Raw genomic sequence first — 19,131 nt, forward strand, 5'->3', positions numbered from 1 at the left:
GTTAGCAACGTGCATCTATGCAACAGCGAGATTTTTCAGGTCCAAAGAGGAGCCTAAGAGATGTTTTGAATTTGCTTACTCTTACCAAGGTTCCCCACAACGCAATGATAAAAGCTCTTATTGACCAGTTTTCTTTATATGTTATGGATGAAAATGAGATGAAAACATCACATTCTTGGCAATATGCGACGGTCTTTTGATAATGTTCATTAATGAATATCATCCTAATTACTTAATCTAATCTTACGTGTCTACAGCTGATCTCCGGGAGCTCATCTCAAATAAGACGCTTCGCGGTGACTGCTACATCTCTGAACTGGATTCTCTAAAAGTAAGAATCCAAAGAGATTTCGTTAAAGTAAAATCTAGTAAAGCAAATCAAAGAAAAAAGCAAAATAAAAGCTTTTGACAAAATGGCGGTTTAAAAAAAAAAAACGAACCGATTTTTACCAAAATTTCGACTTTAAATTGTTTATGAAAGAAATACATATACATCGGTGAGGGAAAATCTTCGATTAATTACTAAAAAAATACACTGAAAAAGCTCGTGTTAAAATTTCAGACTAATTGGTTTAGCCGTTTGCGAGTAATGTTGGTCACCGACTTTGAAAACACCATTCTGAGAAAAGCACAACTTCGAAAATATTCACCGGAACGATATGAAAATTTCTTTGTGTATTATAAAATACATGTACATTATGAAAATTAAATAAAAAAGTCGATTTTGAAAAATTTAACTGTATATAACCTCCTAAAAATAAGAGGCATAAATTAAGAAATTATTCGGTATTCGGTTTAGAAGTAAAGGAGTAATTTTTAGCAAAGAGAACTCACAGAAACTCATAGACAGGAAACACTAACAGACTTTATATAATACAAATAACATTAATTTTACACGCAAAAATATCCCAAAGCAAAGTTAACAGTATTGCTAACAGAGGAGAATGACTTGAAATCAACACTGCAAGATATACTCACCACTTTTACAAAAATAAACCCACCACATGTCAATAAATACGAAACCAAAAGCGGGGTAATGCAAAACCAACACACAAAAAAGTAGAAAAAATCAAACAAGGGGGCGCTCTAATACACCAACACCAACGCGCACCACTAGAGTGTACATAAATAAAGTAAAACCAAAAGCAAAAATAAATAAAAAGCAACAAAATGAAAATACAACAGCGTGCAAAGTAATGCCAACTGCTGTCAGCGGCAAAGAAAAAGAAAACGACTACAAAAACAAAATCACAGTTGTCTGATTCGTTGTGATTCGTTTGCATTGTCGGTGCTATTACTGTTGGTAACGGTAAAGACGAAAGCGACGTTGTCGTTGCAACTATTGTCTTTCTACATGCTGCTACAACAATATACCTCTACATATGTGTGTGTGTGTTTTGTTTTTGTCTCCCAATTCGTGTGCGACGGCGACGAGTATTAGTTCGCCGTTCGTTCGGGTTACTCATACGACACGCTGTGGCTACACTTCGCCAATGCTTCCGGCAAATGAAACCGACCTATTGCGAATCAGTTGTTTGTCGGCATCGTTTGCGAGCGGTTGTATTGTGCAAATTGTAACGGTACTATTTTATGGCGCGCAATCGAAAACGTGTGTGTTAATAACAATTTGTGGCAAAATAATTATATATTTAAGTAATTACTAAAGCCGCTAAAGGCAACCGGTTGACTGTCACCACGGTGAAGTGTGATTATGTGACATGGCAATGTTTTAGAAATACTATAATTTGAAGTGTTTAGCTGTGTTGGAAATTCTTTTTAGCCAAAACATGTGTTAAAGTGTTTATATAATATATAAAAAAATGTTGGAAATGTAAATCAAATACCATTGCGTGAAAAATACTTCGTAAGTTGCCTTTTATATGTTGTTTGTGTTAAAATATATGCTTTCGGTAATGCGCTAATTGTGTTACTCGTCAACGGAAATAATTTTGAATTTTTTATGTAAAAAAAATATCAGTTGATTTTAAAAGATTATAAAAAATTACTCGCTGGATTTGTCTCACTTAAAATTATGTGCCCTCTGAGTGCCTTACAAAACAGTTAATTTAAATTGGTACCACTCGGGTAGTATTCTGATGGATGATTTATTACTTTTATGTTTCTCATTCAACATATAAGGCGAATATGAGTTTCAAAAGCTTAACAACATACATCTCTCCGTTTTTGGAAGATCTTGAAGATTGCACATACGAAAGTATCACAACGTATTATTCACTGGTTATTATACTGGTCAAGTTATCCGTTAGTTGCCATGAAAGTTTTACAACTAGCTTCGCTTGAATACTTTCTTCTTTATTGGCGTAGACACCGCTACCGCTGTTATATAGGAGTTTACAACAGCGCGCCAGTTGTCCTTCGTCCCAGGTTCTCCGCTGGGTTTCGGTTCTGCCACCTAAAAAAACAATGCCAATGGGAGGAAGAAAACAGCCCCTCTTGAATACCCCTTATTATATAATTTTATAATGTTTTCGCAGCTTACATTTATAGAACTCCTTACATGTTAAACTATACTAATGAGCCGTGAACATGCTCACCTTAGTCCTTCTTACGGCGCATTTCAACCGTTTAAGAATTTCTTTCAATTTTTTGCAACTACCGGTGCATAAAGTATGCTCGTTTACACAATTTATATATTAAAATATTTTCAATAGAAAAAGTGAGCTATTGTCATCTGAAAGAAACTCCTAATAAACTCTTCCTAACCTGTTGATACCGCAATTACTTCTGCATTTCTTAAGCTACCACATTTTTACACATGCATTGAGCTTTATCTGCTCAAATACTTCATGCATATATGATTGTAAAGTCCAAGATATCAGCCAATGCATTTATAATTGCTTCAGCATCCATTCACAAAACATTTAAGGCAACTTATTTTAAAGGAAAGAGCCATTAAAGTATACGTCTGATCAAATTGTAACCGGACTAATCAAAATCAAAAACATTTTCACGTACTTTAATACAAATCATTAATGTCATCTTCCAATACAAGGATGCTTAACCCAGTTTTTCAAACACTTCTAATAAGTCATGGCTGGAATGGCCTTTAGTGCCTTCAGAGTATTTTGGTTCTTTTTGTTTGCTTTCGACGCATTTTTGGCGTGCATTTGCTAGATTGTTGAACAATTTCGACAGTTTCGATATTATATTCATAAAACCACGTCTTGTCACCAATATTGATGCCTTTGAGGATTCTTTGTTACCTTGTCAAGCATCTCCATTGGGACCTCTGCACTCATTATGCAAAAGTTTCAGTTATTTTACTACAAGACCAGCACTGACACGCTTCATACCCAAAACATTAACCAAAATGTGTTGAGTAGATCAATAAGAGATGTTGAGATCCGCTGTTATCCCTCTTTATACACAAAACTTTAATTAAAACGGGTTGAGTCGATATATAAAAGTTATGGAGATCCGCTGTTATCTCTCTGTTGCCAACACGACGATTTTCACGTAATGTTGCTTTAATTTTTTTGGGGTTATCGATGACTTCACGATCTGCACTGCATGCTTTGTGAAACTCATATACTTGCGTTCGTGATAAAGTCGACTCCCAAACAGACTTCTTACACTTTTTCAAAACACAAAATTTAAAGCAAATGCATTGCTAATTTTTTTGCGGTAAAAATCGCCAGACAAACCTTCTCAAACACATAGGAATTGACATGTGAAAATCAAATCTCGCCCGACCATAAAAAATAACAATTGGATCAAGATCCAAATCACATTTGATAAGCTAATATACGCTATGTATGTATATGTGTCCAGATAATTAAAGTTTTTCAGTGTCAGTAATTGCCATAAATGTCCATTTACTTCCATGGTAGTTAATTATTAATATTAAACAAATTAATCAATAATTTGAAAAATGTGAAATCTCACTAAGATGTGTTTGAATAGAAATAAAAACAAATTTTGTTACGTGTAAACAATCTAATAATCAATTTTATGGCTTCACAAAGGACTACATACGGTCTCTCTAGATCAATCATCTTTCCTAACCTAAGCATTATAGCTCCTGAGATAGAAATTTATTTCGATGAATATTTGTCACATATATAACCGAAATAAAAAAACTGCAAACATTTTAAATAAATGAAACAAAACTCAAAACAATTAAGTCACCCGCATTTCTTGGCTAAGTATTCGATGAAAGTTTCTGAACTTATCTAACCGAAGCCGCTATTTTGCTCTAAGCCAATTTTTATCGACTAATAGGTTTTATTAGCCACCTTTGCATATAAAAAATACTTATCGACATTAGTAGTTATCTGCATTGGCTCTCAGATGATAATCTTTTTATAACCTGAACAGGGTATATTAAGTTTGTCACGAAGTTTGTAACACCCAGAAGGATGCCTCGGAGACCCCATAAAGTATATATATAAATGATAAGTATGTTGAGCTAAGTCGATTTAGCCATGTCCGTCTGTCTGTCCGTACGTCTGTCTGTGTATATACGAACTAGTTCCTCAGTTTTTAAGATATCGTTTTGAAATTTTGCAAACGTCATTTTCTCTTCAAGAAGCTGCTCATTTGTCGGAACGGCCGATACAAACTGAACGATCTGGATTTATATAGTTCTTGTATGGACAACTTTCACATATGACAAGATATATTCACGAAATTTGGTATACATTATTTTCTAAAGCAACAATGTAATCTCCGAAGAAATTGTTCAGATCGGCTAACTTTAGCATATAGCTTCCATATAAATTGGACACAAAACTACTAAACGAAATGCACCTGTGAAGGGTATATTAGCTTCAGTGCAGCCGAAGTTAATGTCTTTTCTCGTTTTTTTTTAAGTTTGTAAGAGTGATTCAACGCTCGTCTTCAGGAGAGGTGATTAAAATCATAACTACACCACACCGTGGCGGTAATATGCGTTCAGTATTTAATATTTTAAGAAATTTCAGAGTTTTCATAATCGTTTTTACTAAAAAAAACTCTTTTTATTACCATATTATAACAAAATCTTGTTAGATTTGATAGAAACCAAGCAATTTTCGTGTAGGTTTAGTGGCACTGGCAAGGAAACAGCTATGAGTCGTTTAGTGGCATATTTTTTTGTTTATACTTTCTGAGAAAACTTCCCGTAGTAATACGTACGTTTTGTTTTTCACTGTTAAATATTTTAAAATGAAGATCTACTATATGTCACCATGGGTATTGGAGTATTAATTAGAGCTCAGCAAGTGCTAAAATCTATAGCAAGATCGTAGCAAGATACTGCAAAACTATTTGATCTTAATCTACCCATTGTAAATTTTAGTAATAGTGTTTAAGGGTTTCCACCATTGGCGCTACATTTTTCAAGGTAGTCAATAAAAATTGTAACATCCGCATCCCAAACTAACCACAGACGCCATAATCTTGCCAGCCCACTGTTGCTTTTCCATGCTTTGGAGCGTGTTCATCATGTGCAGTCCACTCGGATGACTGTCGATTGGACTTCTAAGTTAAATGATGAAGCCATGTTTCATTTCTTATCACATATCGACGAAAAAGCTCTGGTTTATCACTGACATTTAACACTGCTCCGAAAAAAAAATGAGCTCACGCGCACGGGCTTTACACATAGCTTTCTCATATGCAAATATTCGTGACTTATATTCGGTTAGTTGATATTTTTAGCGCGCCTGCTATCTCGAACAACTTCACTTTACGATGTTCCAAAATTATTTTGTAGACTTTATTATAATCTTTTCTTGAGAAAAAAGGTGTTGTATGGAAAAAATATTTATTTGTCGAGATATTTTCACAAAATTATTTTAAATTGTTACTCCAAGCAATACTATTACAATATAATAAGAACTCTTTTAGATTGATTCACTATAGCACATAGCTGCCATTCAAACTCTACGATCAAAATCAAGCCATTCTATGAAAAAAATTTTCGGAGATACCTTCACGAAATTTATATTATATGTAGTGTTGGTCTAACAGAACAGTACAATTTCCAGATCGGTTCACTGTAGATCAAAATCATGTTCTTGTATGGAAACTTTTGTATTTGTTATAATCCCTCGATGCAATAGAAGTTAAATCGGTTAGCACAGACTATCTGATATGATTGCCATTGTGCCAGTTTGAAAGAAATTGAAAAACTAGTGTGAAAAATATAAGAAACTTCATCAAATCCATCGACTTGTTGAGTGGTGTTTAGTTGCGCTTCAACTGGGGAAGCAATGAGTTTATTGACTTTCGGGTAGTCAGCCTTCATGCGATTACCTACTTAACTAATCTACTGGAAAAGGAATATTCTGGTTATAAAAAAATAATGCATTCAGTTTACGTAAAAACCATTTCTTCAATTTATTTTAATCTTAAAAAAGTCTTAGATTTTTATTTCCGCTACATCAACTATCCTCTGTTTACCCAAACAACCGTGATGTTTACACAAAAAAAAAATAATTAAAATAATCAGCTCGACGGAAGTGGCAATGCTTGTGTTAATCACCACACACAATAAGTGGAAAGAAATAATTAGGCAGCAAATTATGGCAATGAAAAAAATGGGAGTAAATATAAACCAAATATATGTATATGTATATATAAAAATAACATAAAGGAGTAATACGGAATGCCGCCAGCTTCAGCCAAATTTGCGTGTTGCCAGCAAATATGCGTTACTCGCCTAGGCTATGCACTAGCTAAATAATACAGGCGGCCTTTTGTTGTGTGCGGCTAATGTTGTTATTATGACCGTGTTGCTCTGACTCGCTATTATTTGCTAATGCGCTTGTGCGATTGTTTATTCAAAACAACAATTGTTGGCAAGCTTGAAACTGCAACAGCAACACACACATACGTACACTCATAAGCGCCGCGTAAATAAGTGATAGTGTGGATAATTGCGCGCGCACAGGCAGGGAAGCTGACTGTCAGACTCGCTAACGGTCTGCTGCGTCGGGCGAAAAGCGCGTGGCGAACGGCTAATGGTAAATTCGTGATTTTTGTAATTATGACAAAAATGTGCATTGCAGCACGACGCTTACACATATGTTCGTGTATGTGTGCGTGCGTTTGCTGCCGCTGTTTGGCGCCATTACGTTTTTGCCAGCAATCGCTTGTGTGGCAGGCGACGCTTTGACCTCATGGCCATATGGCAGGCTGGTTGTTGGTCTCGTGACCGGCTCCACTTCAGCTGCACTTCAACTGCCACGGACAGTAACTGCCAATTTTGCGCCTAACTAATTCCATGTATTCTAATAAGCACATTGTTCGTTCGCCATTTACGCATATACTTATGTACAAATGTTTGTATGGGTGTGTGGCTGTATTTGCGGCTGTAAAATGTATGTGCGCTTTTTTGTGGGCTTTGCGTGTGTATTAACCTTTTATTTATGGAATAATTGTGAAATGATCCTGCGCGGTTTTGTTGTTGTTTTTTGTTTGCATACAGTAATGTTGCATACTTTTAGGCGCTCAGCATATCTGCACGTATTTAAAGCGATTTCCGTGCGTTATTCCTGCCTTCACTTTTATTTTAGTTTTTTGTTCGCTCGCTTTCATAAATATCAAAACAAGTAGCCTAAATACCGCTAAGTGCCAGTGCGTGAAATACACTGTGGAAAATATGTATTGAAAGAAATATTTGGTGCTCAAAAGTTGTTTATATTAATTTCGATGTTGAATTTTATGGTTCAATCTGAAGCTAATTTTTCTGTTCAAAATCTTTCTTAATTTTTAAGCCTCAGAAAAAATATTTTAGAAGTTAACTACTTTCCTTATCTGGTAAGCTTTGGTGAGATAATCAATCGATATATGTTACAATATTTGTAGAATTTTATTAAATTCTAATCCTGAAAATTTCTGCAAAATTGTTCAATTTCAAATCTCCAAATCTTAAATCGCCCTGTACTCGAAGCCTTTATTAAATACACAGTACATGAGTGACTTCCATCTTGAAGTGACCTACCACCCCGATTGGACACAACATCCCATCGATAAACACTGGTCTTTTATGAAACTTCAACGTCAAAAATTGAGATAAGTTCATCTATTCATTTTAATACTGTAGTTAGTCCACGTCGAAAGTTGTAAAATATAATCGCGCGAAAATACTCAAGATTTAATTCCATTCTTTGGCCGTGATAAATATATTAAGTTACCGAAAATAATACAATATGATCTACGTAAAGTTATTACCAAAAAAAAAAAAATCTTTTAGAGACAAAGCATAAACACCAGGGGCGTCGCGAGGATCCAGATCATGGGGGGGGTGAGTCCCTTTGAAATGCCGACTCATTTCAAGAATTTGCCGATTTAATGTATATGTTTATAAATATATATAAAATAAGGATATCTTCATTTCTGATAAGGTATTACGGAGAAGTTTGACAACATATGTAATAGCATAATTCATTATTTTATTCTCAAATAAGTATTGTACATATTAGTATAATCATCGTTTAATCTGTTTCTCTTAATATAAAATACATATATTGTTCAGCGACGTGTTACGCGGGAAAAAACAAGATTTTCTTAGGAAAATGAATTGCAAAAAATATAAATTTCTGAGTTATATATTCACTCTGCGATGTTTCAACATTGACCATTTTCCAACAACATCGCGCAGATCGATTTCGTCTACTTTATCCTTTGAAGAAGAAAGCAGCATCAAAGAATTCAAACGTTCATCCCCCATTGTTGTACGCAAATCGTTGAAAACAAATTTCAATTTACTAAAAGAACGTTCACATGAAGCTGACGTGACAGGGGCAGTCATTATGTAATGAACAATTTTGTACGCAGAAGGAATGACCTTTCTCAATTTGTACGCTACTATAGAAATGTCATCGAAAGATTTACACTCTTTACATGAATCAAAAAGAATTTGTGTTTCAGCAAAAATACAATCTAGATCTTCACTGAAGAACTTAGGTTCCAATTGCACAACAAATTGTATAGATTCTATTGTAATATTACTTCTGTTAGCTGGAATCCTGAACATCTCTTGAATGGGTTTGAAGGTTGACATAGTTTCTTGCAAATTATCTTGAATACAATTTGTAAAATTTTTGAGGACAATTTTGAATTCTTTTCTATAAAATGTCTGGAAATCAAAATTACAAGCAGTTGCTGGATTATCGTCATATTTCTTCGGAGCACGGCGTGTTCTGTGGTGTTTCGAAAGTTATTTTCAGGGTTGATCTGACACTTCTCGTTCAACATCCCAAGTACCCTCTGCTTTTGGTTTGAACCATAAGACCGCTGACTGGGTTCTTTTTCCTCCTCCATCTCCTGTAGGACGAGTGAAGTCGACATGATCTTTTCTAAGCCGAGATCATTTCCCACCCTTTTTCAACGTGTTTTTTGCCGTCCCGGGGGAGGCGCTTTATTCTCTTATTATCTTATCTTTATTCTTACTATGCACTTTAAATAGATTCAAAAATGTGGCACTTGAACCCAAGTAAATTCAGTATTTAATGCGATGAGGTATAAGTATACATATGGAAGAAAGGAAGACGTTCATTTTGTACCTGCTTTACTTACATACTAACAAACTAGGTCACTGATATATCTCCCTGCAGTAGTCAATTATGTGGTCGGAAATAGCATATATTTTACAAAATTTAAAACAATTGTCAATATTACCTATATAATTCATAGACAATAAATCATATTGACATACATAATTATAAACTGCCGAACAGTTAATCATAAGCTGTATGACAAGCGTTATGAACAATAATGCTGGTGGGTACCAGTACTTGTAGCACATACTATGTAATATGTGTATATTAGCGTGAGCCAAAAACTAAACTTACAAATTCTTGGGTTAAAATAAATTTTTAACAAAAAACTATGCTGCATGGAAAATTTTTTTGCTGAATTTAAAAAAGTGACGGTGAGTTTTTAAAGTTTCTCATATATTGTAGATGCAAAAAATATGATTTCAGTGAAATGCCATAAGTTTTGAAAAACTACCTCTAAAAATAATTATGTTCTTGTTAAGAAATCTTTTTCATTTGACAAGATATCTGTACAAAATTTGGCAAGGATTATGACCTAAAGAAGCGAAACATTGTCCAAAGAAATTATGTAAATGAAACAACCATAGTAATAGATGCCATACAAACTGACCGATCAAAATCATGTCCTTGTAAGGAAAGCTTTTTTACATGATAAGATATCTGCACGAGTTTGGCATGGATTGCAATTCAAAGCAGCGACATACTTTCCGAAGAAATTGATCAGATCAAATAACCATAACATATAGCTGCCGAACAAACTGACCAATCGAAATCACGTTTTTGCAAGGAAAACTTTTCTATTTGACATCATATCTGCACGAAATTCGGCATGGATTACAATTCAAAGTAACAACATGCTTTCCGAAGAAATCGCTCACCTTAATATATAAATATATTTTCATAAACATATATGTTTGACTATAGTATATGCGGCCTCAAATGCTTGCTTAACGATGTCCATAACGGTTCGCGTTCAGCGGCTAAAAGATAATTATAAAATTGTCTGTGTAATCGGTTTCACCGTGATTACAATCATTTAATTTTTAATGCCATTTAAAAATAATCGATAGCCCTACAAATGCACACACACACACACGTGCAAGTATGTTGAATTATTTTAAAATTAACTCCACTCGAGTTACGCGGCCACACAAATGGCATATCATGCAGCAAGCAGGCATGCGTGGCTTTATATGTATACATATGTAGCTGTCAATGTATGTATGTACTAGCCTGCCAGTAGTCATGCTTGTGTGCGTGCATTTTGATGTGCGCAAAATACTGGGAAAATATGAAAATATCAATCCAGCAAGTCAATGCATATGTCACGCACGCAACTGCAAATATGTCGATTGCATGCGTGTTCGTATGCATGTGTGTGTTTGTGTGGCATATTAATGAATGCAGCCATGCAGCTGACCGACAGATGAACAGTTATCCAATGGTAAGCAGCAAGCCGCTTACTTATGTTTGTTGTTGTGTATGTGGTTGTTTGGCGGTGGTGCGGTGGTGGTGTGGTTGGGCAAGCTAAAGCCTGCTGGTTTGTCTGTCCATCCGTCCGCATGTCTATCTGTTTACCCACTTGTTTGTCAGATTGTCCGACATTGGGTAAATCTGTCAAGTGGCTCAGCTAGGCATTTCACAACTCAACAGACGGCAAATGTGCTTGCTTATATACATATATTTATATATACATGCGAACAAATACATGCACATATATACGTCAGCGGCAGTTTTGACACAAAGCAGCTGCTAGCGTTGACAGCCAGAAGTTGCCGCCATATTGCATGCCGTTCGTAGTATTTCGCATGAGAAAATCATACTTTTTGCTTTTGTTATTGTTCTTGTAGTTTTTGTTGTTGCCACCGTTGTTAATTACAAGCGATAATAATCAACTTCCGTTCTTAAGTCGCATTCAACATGCCGGCAAGCGTAGCACATACCTGCATACCGGCCACACCGACTGTTGAACACGGTCACCAAACATGCAGCATACATTAAGGCGTTCGGCAAGCATTTTTGTTTGCTTCGGGCACGTGAGTTTTTTGTTTGACTCTGCATTATGCAATATGTGTGCATTTACATCTGATTTATGCGAATTTTATGTAGTGAAAATATGGTTAGCGCTAAAAAATTGCGCAAAATAACACAGAAACGAGCAAGTTTTTGTCGAGTCGTAGCAAGTAATCGTTTAGTAATGGGCGTGATTGCAGCCGTTGGTACTGAAAAAAGAGGAGAACATGAGAAAATATAGTTAAGTAAAAACTCTGTGCAATAATTTTTTTTATTAAAATTGCTAGAAAGATTACCATTACTTTTGAATTACTGGTCACAAACATTTAAATTTCAAACTGCATTTTTTTGTTCAGACAGCTTAATCAACTTAGGTAATAAACTAGTCCTATATGAAAGTACTCATATGTATGATAATGATGACTGCTATTACCATCTACATAGTAAGTACACATATTTTAACAAAAAATATTAAAAATATTTTTTTTGTTAAGTAACATTTTTTGTTAAGTAAAATAATAACAATAATCATTACTGCTACAAGTTATTAAGTAATGACTACGATTATACCTATAAAATTATAATAACAAATACTATTAATATCATTACATTAATCATTACCGTTAATAATACGCTATCATTACAATAATCATTACTACTAAAAGTAATTAAGTAATTTAAAGCTATAATAATATTACCATTAATATCATTACATTAATCATTGAAAATAAATATGTCTTGACCTACAATTAATACCATATAATAAGTAGCATTACTTTTGAGTTAAAAAATGTAATTATGATTACAAAATACAAATGAGAATTGAGTTTAAAACCAGTGATATTGACACACATAACTTGAAATCATAAACATATTTTTCAAATCAAAAAATAGTTTTTAAGTAGGCATTTTAACAAAGTAATCGCTTTGTAATTATTGGTGTATTGACAAAAGTGACAACTGTTATCGCTATCATTACTGGTTTCATATCTCTGTTAATGCAGTTAACAAAGCAACCTTAATATCAGCTATGTATAATTGAAAAGTTTACTGTTAGAACCATTACCAAAGGAATACACTGGTGTATAATTACAAAATACAATTACTTTTGAAATTAAAAATGGAATAAAAAACAAAAAAAAAAAAAATTAAACTTTAAATTTCCTATGAACAAGTATTATAAATTACAAATTCCTACTACTACTATAATTGTATTTATCCTTGTTACTGTTATTTTCATGTGTAGTTCATCATTGGCATTTTAACATTACTCCATCATTACTAATTGTTAATACTACTACTGCCAAAACTGTTATCATTATATTTGTTCTTAAAACTACATTTACCTTCCTGACTTTGTTCTTGAACCGTTTATCAATACAACAGCCATAGAGCAATTCGATTACTATTAAAATTACTTTCGTCATTACCAATTTAATGGCATTAGTTAGAACAGCTATCAATGCAATAATAATTAGGACTGCAATTAGTGTTGCCAATCACATTACATATCAATACTGTTAAAATTATCATGACCATTACCAATGTAATTAATATTATGAATTTATCATGCGCTATCTTTAGCAATTAGCATTCATTTCATTAATATACAAAGTCTGTCGCAAAAGCAACAGGACTGTTAAAAAAAAAAAACAAAAAATTAATATTTTTCAAAATTTATATTTTTTTATTCAAAGTAGTTTCCTTGTGCTTCGATACAGCGTTTAGCCCGGTCAATTAGCATTTCAAATGAGTGTTTAAGGTCATTTTTCGGAATGCTCTTGAGAATATCGGTCGTCGCCTTTTGGATAGCTGAAATGTCCTGTAACCAGTGTCTTTTCATGGGCAAATGAAGTTTTCCCAATAGGTAAAAATCACAGGGTTTCACAGGGTTCACAGTGATTAATGGTTAATATGGAGTTTTTTGTCAAAAAATCAGTGACAAGCGTCGACCGATGACACATCGCATTATCATGCAACAGGCGTCAGGACCCTGCCTCACGGTATTGTGGTCGAGCACTACGAATGCGTGGCAAAAGACGCTTCATAACACCAAGGTAAAACACAGCATTAATCGTTTGGCCAGGTGGGACGAACTCTCGGTGTACAATACCCTCGGAATCGTAAAAACAAATCAGCATTGTCTTCATTTTTGACTTCTGAAGACGACCGACTTCTGATCGTCACAGAGGTCCTCACGACCTTCTTGGAATCGCTTAAACCACCAAACCAATGCACATTACTACGGGATAGGCACTGATCACCATAAACTTTTTTCATCATTTGAAATGTTTCAGTAAACGTTTTCCCAAGCTGCTGTCACTTTTTGATCGATAACATCGATTGTAGTTATCCAATTGTCTTAAAATCTTTACGAAATGTCAACAAGAAATCAAACTTTTTATTTCAGATACCCACCAACAGGTGGCGCCACCAGAAACAGTTATATTTAAAAAGTTCTGTTTCTTTTGCGACAGACCTTGTATATTTGTACGGCCACTGACTTTCTTAAAATTCTTATTTCAATTAAATCTAGCAGCCATATGAACTATTATAATTAATTAACAATTAGGAGTACAATTACTATTATCTTTATCACTTTCATTATAATAGAACAAGGCTCTCGTCTTATAATAGTATCATTACCATTATCAATACTATTACATTCGTTATTACCACTGTATTTGGGATAATTGTTAGAAGTATAAATGCAATAATAACAAGTAAGGAAGGGCTAAGTTCGGGTGTCACCGAACATTTTATACTCTCGCATGGTAAAGTGATAGATTTCATTATTCGTCATTTAAATATTTTTCAAATACCGTATTTTTGTAAAGTTTTATTCCGCTATCATCATTGGTTCCTAATGTTTATACTCGTATTATACAGAGAAGGCATCAGATGGAATTCAAAATAGCTTTATATTAGAAGAAGGCGTGGTTGGGAACCGATTTCACCCATATTTTGTACATGTCATCAGGGTGTTAAGAAAACATTATATACCGAATTTCATTGAAATCGGTCTAGTAGTTCCTGAGATATGGTTCTTGGTCCATAAGTGGGCGGCGCCACGCCCATTTTCAATTTTTAAAAAAGCCTGGATGCAGCTTCCTTCTGCCACTTCTTCCGTAAAATTTAGTGTTTCTGACGTTTTTTATGAGTCGGTTAACGCACTTTTAGTGATTTTCAACATAACCTTTGTATGGGAGGTGGGCGTGGTTATTATCCGATTTCTTCCATTTTTAAACTGTATATGGAAATGCCTTAAAAAAACGGCTCTGTAGAGTTTGGTTGACATAGCTATAGTAGTTTCCGAGATATGTACAAAAAACTTAGTAGGGGGCGGGGCCACGCCCACTTTTCCAAAACAATTGGGTCCAAATATGCCCCTCCCTAATGCGATCCTTTGTGCCAAATTTCACTTTAATATCTTTATTTATGGCTTAGTTATGACACTTTATAGGTTTTCGGTTTCCATCTTCGAACTTAACCTTCTTATGGAGCCAAGGAATACGTGTACCAAGTTTCATCATGATATCTCAATTTTTACTCAAGTTACAGCTTGCACGGACGGACGGACAGACGGACGGACGGACGGACGGACGGGCAGACAGACATCCGGATTTCAACTCTACTCGTCACCCTGATCACTTTGGTATATATAACCCTATATCTAACTCTTTTAGTTTTAGGACTTACAAACAACCGTTATGTGAACAAAACTATAATACTCTCGTTAGCAACATTGTTGCGAGAGTGTAATAAAGACTACAGTTATCATTACCAATACCAATACCATTATCATTACCATTAAAATTACCATTACACTTAGTAAAACAATTTTTTTAGAATAATTACAAAAATATTATACTTAATTATATATTATACCAATAATAATAAAGTAAAACATTGTAATTAATGCGTGCGAATTATAAAATGTGATATTATTGTTCGTATTCAATTTCTAAAGGTACTAATTTCACCAATATCATTATAATTACAATTTATAAGTATAAGAGCTTTATAACAGTATCATACCATTATCAATACCATTACAACTATCATTACAATCCATTCATTGCCACTCTATTTGTGATAATTATCACTATCAATACAATAATATTTAGGGCTCAATTACTGTTACCATTATCATTACCAGTACCATTATAATTAAATTGGCACACAAATATTTCCTATGTAAAAATATATACATATATGTTATATAATTTGTAAATATGTCACCGATTAGTGTGCATATTTCAAGGCATTTGCGGCAATTTACAGTTCAAGCTGTCTCTTTAACGTCACACACAAGAGCTTGCATGACAAAACGCATAAAAGTCGGCTATGAATGAAATTATTTAACGAGTGCCATATTATTACCCTCATACTTCAAATTGCGTGTATATGAATATTTGAGTATACACATAAGGGTGTTCTGATTTTTCAAGTTTATCTTGTTGCTGCAAGCGTCCCCTAAAGTTTCAGTTTTTGGCATAAACATAAGGATCCAGCGCAAACGAGCTCTTTTTTTTAGTGATACTCGGGTACAAAATTTTGCGTTCTACAACAAACATTTTAATGATTTTTCATACAAATATTATTAAAAAATTATACGCAGTCTAAGTTAAGCATCAACTGTCTTGGGCATTCACACAAGTGATTTATAAAATCTATGTTGCTCATACGACATGGTGTACTATGCGAGTATGAATGCATTACATTTGATGCATAACTTCAACAGCGTATAACGTTTAAAGCAATGTTTGGATTAAAATAGTATTCAGACTTTTTTGTAGAGCGAAAGATTTTATGTTCGAATATCACTTTTTCGAAATTGTAGATTTATTTGCTTTGGAGATAAAATATTTTTTGCAAAATATCAAAATTTCCATACAAAATATTAGGAAAACTAAAATAATCTAGGCATGGTTTAATTGACATTGAAAATTAAAAGCTTGCTTGCGTAGGTCACCTTATTTTAGAGCAAAAACTTACAACTTTCACAGCAAAAAAAATCATCTCAAGTAATAACGCACACCCTAATGTACATCTTTGCGTGCAATTATGCGTCTGTGGCACACAAAAAGCAAATAACAGTGTTTTAGAGTTCATGTGCGTGTGTGCCTATTTAAATATTTTACTTATACATATGTAAATACCTAGCAAACAAATATATTTTTGTATAAAATTATTTATTGATTATTTTTTCGCGCGTTTTCTCTGCCTTGCCCCAAAACACTTTAAAGCGCTACACTTAAGTCAACGTGTCATTATGAAATGATGCTCGCGTCAGTTAAGGTGACATATTAAGTGTTTGAAATTCATCAGCGCTATTTAATCCGCTTAATTTTGTAAGCATTTGATTGTGTTGCGCGCGTAATTAGGAAATTAGTTTGTATCAATTGACGACACAAAACAAATTAATATTTCATAATTACATTGTGCATGCACAATTTAGCACACATACAAGCACACATGCATATACTATCATCAGCTCACACATACATACACGGTCACTCATAATATTGCATATTTAAAGCGCAATGCTTAATTGTATACTTATAGCTAATAAAGACACTGGCTAATTATAGATAGTACATAAATTAATGTAAAATTTAATTTGCAATTCCCTAAGGCATCAATATTGCTTGCTTTAAAACCGATTAGGTATTAAAAGCTCCTGTCAAGCAATGTCTTTACGTTATTTCCATTCGCTTTTATTCACCTTTCCCCTCAACTGTTCTTAGCATTTAATTTAAAATTAATTTTCCATCAATATGTCAATAGGCCTGTCAGCATAAGCTCATCAGATTGTCGCATATACTATTATTGTGTTGAGATTTAATACATAATTGTGGAGCAGCTTTTCAATGGCTTCCTTTTGTAGCTACCGATAGCTACCGACGAGTAGGCATACTACTGCTCTGCAGTGCTTCTCTTCTCCACATATTGCTATTATGCACTTCAATACATCATAAGTAGATTTGGGCTAACAAAATATAAATTTGATATAATTTTGAAATTGAAATTTATTACCTGACCCAGTTTCTTTATTTTATTGATGACTTGTGGCTCGAATTCCGGTGACATTAGTTCCACTCAACATTCATTAATTTTAAAAAGCTTTTTCATATATAGTTACGTAAATACTTCTGTATGCTCTGATATCACCACTTCAGCTCTTACAAGAGTATGCTCCAGCCATGAATCCCTCCGTTAGCCGCCTATCTTTTTCGTAGAACTTTCGAGCATTACCCCTGTCGGCCAGCTTGTAAAGTTCTTCATACTCACTCATGTCTCCTTCTTGTTTTGTCTGCATATCAATCTCGCTTTCCCCTTTAAATATCGATATCTATGCTCCTCCGCTCGTATTGTGGTCCAGCAAAAGTGCAAGTCGAGTAGAAAACCGTTTCGCTGTCGTTGTGATAGTAGCTTCCTGACGTCATACCTTCCCTGTGTTTGTTGACGGACTTCTCTTTGCTCTACAGGGGCGGGCGTGTATCATCGCTATCACAAGATAGTGGTCAGAGTCGACGTTAAGTCCTTGGAGCGTTCGCATATCAAGGACACTGAAGACATGTCGTTCAACTATCACAACATGATCGAGATCGATCCGGAGACAGCCAAGTAGATCGATGAATTTTCTTGTACTTTTTCATCGTAAAAAAAAAAACTAAAGGGTACATGGTTCTTGAGAACCCTTGCTCACCGTAACGGTGCTTTTCAAAAAACATCATTTTGAGATAATCGCGTTTAAAGTTTCGGCACGTATTCGGGGCACGTGGCAGAAGTCACAGCGCAACAGCCATACCTTTGTTTGGAGTGCTCAGATCTGTATGAAATTTGAAGAAATAATCTTAAAAAGATATAGTGTAAGAAAATGCTATAATCGCCTAAGCGGTGTCTACGCCAGTAAGGAAGAAGAAGAATGAATCTAGTACTACATAGTAAAACATAATTCGAGCCCCTGCGAAGTCAAACAGCCTCAACCCATTTGGTGAGGTTGTAATGTTGAAAGATTTTGCTCTAATGCGGATTGTGACTAGACGCTCATTCACCGAAGTGAATGCCAGGGCGCGACGACTGAGTCTTTCTCCCACCACGTATGTCACAAAGACCTACTCGTCTCCGCCCTTGTACCGTCCATCGCATTTCTTGGACGGCGATTATGTCTGCATTTATCTTCACGAGGCGTCGCCACCTTCCCAATTTAGGACCGGATATTCAACAAGCATGCCCTTAAATCATAGTCCTTATAAAGTTTGCTTTCATCGTCGTCAAAAGTGGGACCTTTCATCCGACGCTGTTGTTTCTTTTTCATTGGCGGGTCGAAAATGCAGCGCATAACACCGCTAGGCAAGTAGTATAGAGTTTTATACATAGCCACACCTCTGATGAGCAGACGACGCAATTAGACTTCAGCAAACACTTAAGCCGAATATGTTCCTCTTTTATGATGTGATTATTACATCTTCTAATAAATCAAAGCATTCTCGCACTAGGCTTGGAACACACTGCAGCAGTTTGATAGTAGAAAGACTTAATCCTATCCCCCTCTTTTCTGGAAGGGATTCCAATTTTGGCGACCGAATTTAAGTCTATTTCTAAA

The 19,131-nt window shown here is 34.7% G+C and overlaps 1 protein-coding gene across 1 annotated transcript in view; it reads left to right on the plus strand.

Moving 5' to 3' along the window:
• The first annotated feature begins 1,515 nt into the window (after window positions 1-1,515).
• LOC126753730 (limbic system-associated membrane protein) overlaps window positions 1,516-19,131 on the plus strand; it is a 93,780-nt gene continuing 76,164 nt past the window's right edge. The window contains exon 1 of the mRNA XM_050465400.1: window positions 1,516-1,868. The gene's annotated coding sequence lies outside the window, so the exon portion shown is untranslated. The remainder of the gene's footprint in view (window positions 1,869-19,131) is intronic.

The sequence above is a fragment of the Bactrocera neohumeralis genome, chromosome 3 (genome assembly GCF_024586455.1).
Source record: "Bactrocera neohumeralis isolate Rockhampton chromosome 3, APGP_CSIRO_Bneo_wtdbg2-racon-allhic-juicebox.fasta_v2, whole genome shotgun sequence".
Lineage (NCBI taxonomy): Eukaryota > Metazoa > Arthropoda > Insecta > Diptera > Tephritidae > Bactrocera > Bactrocera neohumeralis.